Source organism: Dendrobium catenatum, unplaced genomic scaffold (genome assembly GCF_001605985.2).
Source record: "Dendrobium catenatum unplaced genomic scaffold, ASM160598v2 fragScaff_scaffold_1220, whole genome shotgun sequence".
Taxonomy (NCBI): Eukaryota; Viridiplantae; Streptophyta; class Magnoliopsida; order Asparagales; family Orchidaceae; genus Dendrobium; species Dendrobium catenatum.
This window is the reverse complement of record NW_021319682.1, coordinates 12,563,354-12,568,028: the sequence shown is the minus strand read 5'-3', so window position 1 is coordinate 12,568,028 and position 4,675 is coordinate 12,563,354.

Genomic DNA, 4,675 nt, shown 5'->3' with positions numbered 1-4,675 from the left:
TTAAAGGCACTATGATATTTATAAATACTGAATTTTACAAAGTGGTTAGCTTCTACTTTTCAGTAGCGTCCTAGTTTCTAACAAAAATGTTTATAATATCACATTTAAAAATCTATAAATAGTATATATTTTTTACATATTAAGGAGATCTTAGATATGACTTTGGTGGAGAATTCAAAGCTATGACCATTAGCATTTGATGTATGTCATCACCACCACAAAATATTGGTTGTCGACTAATGTCAACGTCCACCATCATCAGTGACTAACATTGGCAATCAACCAATATTGACTCTCGTCATCAACTTGATTTGACACCGGCCCTTATACCGACGTCTGCCATCATCCACACTCAAAAGTCATTATTGGATTATTGATGTTCAATGCCCGCCTTCATGGTTGCCGTTCTCCCCACCAATAAGGATAACTATCAAATAGACCACCAACCATAATCCAAAATCTAGTATCGCCGATCATTCTTCATTTGATGCCTATAGATGTTTGATGTATGCTCATAATTGACAGCTAATGTGTGCCTTCCCATCACACGGTCTCATCCCATATAAGGAGAGTGGTTGAGTCAACCACCCATTGCCCCAAGATAAATAAGGCGTTTCAAGACTTCTACTTTAATCATGAATGACATCTTCTATAGTTCATGTTTACTATAGTATATTAATCTTTCACTAATTATGAGGAATGACATTATTTTGTACTATATGATGTACCATAATGAAATTAGTTCAACCATACTAAACCTAGTAATTTTTCCTCTTAGAAATATCCCTATAAAAAACCTCATATCTTCTATGAGTTGCTCTTAATCTATATGTACGTGAGAAAATTTTTTATTTAGTGATAAGGCAATAAACTTCCTCATTTTCATGAATATTCGAGCTCATAATAATATGCATATATATGTATGAAGGTGTATGTTTATGTTGCATGCTCATGGATAGCTCATATTCAACTTAATAAAAAAATAATTAAAATACATATAGAATAATAATATTCTCTTATTTGGTTAGCTAGCATAGCCAACAACATTTAGGCTCACTTAAGCTCTGCTCATTCACATGCATAGGTCAAGCATGACCTTCCCTCATCATGCACAATATATAATCATACATGGAAGAGGAGGATGCTTAAGGGCATTGTGAGAAATGCATCGATGTACTCATTATTGTGTATATTAACCAAGAAAATTTCATAGAACTCAATTTTAATTGTTGTGAACTGAAAATGTCTCCTCTAAAAGAGACATATTTGATATAAAATTAGCAAATATCATTATTTTTTATAACCCCAAATTTAAGCAATAAACCTTCTATTAATCTGACATGAACTTTTGTGTTTTTAATTTTACGAGACTCATAAAATCTAAATCTAAAAAAATTATATCTTAAATTTATTCATCTGAGATATTATTAATGGTTACTGCCATTTATGGTACTAGGTAAGTGTTGGTCCTAGTAGGATGATGGGTAAGTGTAAGAAAAAAGTCATGCAATCACATTTTGATCATGAGAGGACATGTTTTACATTATTCATTATTAATAACTATGAGGAATATTCTAAGTTATTTAGATATACTCTAAAAAAATATCTCACTCAAAATCTATAATAGGCCTTAATTTTACTTATTTAAGGCGGAGTAGAATTTTTTAAGTATGTAGGAATCTAGTTTCTTTGATAAACTCAACAAGCAAACACCATCTAAGCATAGGATCTTTCATGCTTGAAGATTATTAAATCTTTGAGGAAATCCTATGATTAGCCATCATGGAGGCATAGAATCTTCCAAGTACGAAGGATTTTGAATTTTTAAATAAATATTCTAAGCATTAATCTTTCTCAAGACTAAAATCATAAAACCACTTATTTTACAATAGTCACACATTAGGCATGGAAAACAATACACTCTGACAATATGGGACATTACAAAGACTTAACCTTAACTTATGAGACAAACCCTTAAAGTTAAGATCAAGTTATGTAATTTTGTATTCCAATGAAAGTCATTAATACATCAAAACATGTAAACCTAATCCTGTAATCTTGAGATAAACGAAATAAAAATGTGTTAAATTAATGCGAATTCTAAAATCTATCATCAATGAAAACTAAAACATAAAACCAAAGAATAGATATTTAACTAGCACAACAAAAAACTAACAAAAACTAATACATCAAACCAACCTAAAGAAGTAGGGATGAAATAAATATCAAAACCAAAAATTGTCTACTTTGTATTGATTAATCTACTATGATGATAATCCTTTATTTAACCTGGCAAGATATATTAAAAATCACTTTGCCTCATCAAGTCACTCGAGATAAGTTCATCCCTTACTTAATAAGTTATCCAAAATAAGTTCAAACCTTCATGCAGCCCAAGACAAATTCAATCCTTTTTGATAAATAGCACAAAACATATTTAAGTCCTCAACAAATTACCCATGGCAAGTCAATGAAATAAGTTTAATCTTTTCAATTTTTCACTTTTGTGCTTCTTAGGAGACTCAACATAAAGCTTTATTTACTCACCATTCTATAAAGTCTACACTACCCTTTTCTATGGTCATATTAGTTTATATCCAAAGTTTGTATAGTAGCTATAACCATTATTTGACCAGGATAAGATATTTGATAAAATGGAGCTTCGATTCTAATGAAATCCCAAGAAATTTTGATATTTGTTTTCAAAAGATGCAACCATAAACCAAAAGCACCATTCATATTGATATATCATCAAAAATATATCTTGATCGAGCATGAATCTAGAGTCAAATTCGAATGGAAAACTTTCTATTTTAAATTCAGGGCCATTTGAACTCAAATTTCAACAGAGTTATAGTCAAACTGAACGTCTTGAAAAGACGAACCCAATGATACCAAATTTAACCTAATGTGAGACCAAATGGCTTTAAATCAACGACCCGAAGCACATTTGGAATGTTCAAACCACAAATTGATCAATCAAATGATCACCAAATGTGACATGTTTATGGTTGAATTGATCAGCTCGATAAGGGAATCCAACTAGCCTAAGATTGTCAAATTCTAACATCATTAAGACACTCAGCTCGAATACTTGATAAATGATCCATGATTAAGGGAGTTGATATCGGCCGTCCATTTGAAACACTCCTAACTTGCTCTTAATTTTCTCCATATTTACTGACCATGCTATTCCAAAAAAATTATAAATAGTTCCTCGTTCTACATAGGGAAGGGGACCAAGCAAGGGAGGGGCAGGAGAAGAGGAAGAAAGAAGAGAAATATGAGTTCTCTCTTGCCACCAAGCTCCTCCTCAACCATGCCTCGCCAACGATTGTCGCCAGACTTTCTTTGGACTTTCATCTGGCCACCAACTATCGTCGGACTTATGCTTGACAATCAGACAAATTAAATTGTTCACCAAAATCTTCTCCTGCCACCAACCCATTGCAGACTATGGTCATTCTAATCACCATCGTCCACTTCTATTACCGATCTGTTGCCGCCTTCCATTGATAGGAAAAATAGGCTCATGTTTCGGACAGAAATTTCTGGCTGGAAGTAAATATTCTCTTTGCGTCACAAAATTTCGGCGACATTTATCCTGGCGATAGTTTCCGACGGAAAAATTTTTTAACACACACTTTCGACATAATTTTTTTGACTAGCTAGTTCCTACGTTTTTTTCGAAGAATTTCCCGAACATAATTTTCAACTGAAATTAAAAAATAATCTAAGTTATAATTAATAAACTTATTGTCAAATTAAATTATTTAAATTCAAATATTTTTTTTTTAAAAAAGAACTTAAAATGTTGAATTTAATAACTTAAATTAGTATTTAATTATTCTGTAATAAAAAAAAATGAAATGATATTAAATTAAACTTAATTATAACTAAATTTAATAATTATTTATTTTGTTAAATTAAGTTAAATAATTTCACAATTTATTATCAATTATTACTAATTTAATAATTTATTGTTAAATTAAATTAGATTTATTTTTAATCTTAAACAAATTACTTAAAAACTTATTACTTTTATTTTTATTGATAATAACTTATAATAAAAAAAGTAATCAAACAAAATTTTTTGTTTAATTGGCTATACTGGAAGAAAGGCGTGAAAAGCCTTCACGCGCGCAGCGCATGGTGGGGGCGGGGTTCGAACCCCGCTGAAAGAGCCAGTCACGTTTGGCTTAGCTAAGGTTGAAGAGCGGGTTCCACCGGACGCTGGGCAAGAACTGTAGTGATATACGAAAAAAATTTCGTCGAAAATGGAAATTCTGACAGATTTTGGCCATTTTTCCGACTGAATTTTGTCCGCTGGTAACACGCCAATTTTTCTGTAGTCTAGGTTCGTTCGCCCCGCCGCCCAACTACCACTATCTCGCCTCCAACATCTCCAGAACGTAAGGTCTCCCTGACGCCATCACACGACAACCGGTCTTCCAACCAACATCACCAACTTACGTCTTTACAACCTTCATCACCATGCCAACTATGATCATTTCAACCACAGACACCGACTACTGTCTTTCCAACCTCAGTCGTTTGCCAACTACAGTCTTTCTGATTGCCATCACCTGACTATGACCCTTCCGAACCACTGTCTCCCCACTAATGTCCACTACAGAAAATCACTCATTCCTGGCAGCCCTATGAACGTTCAGAA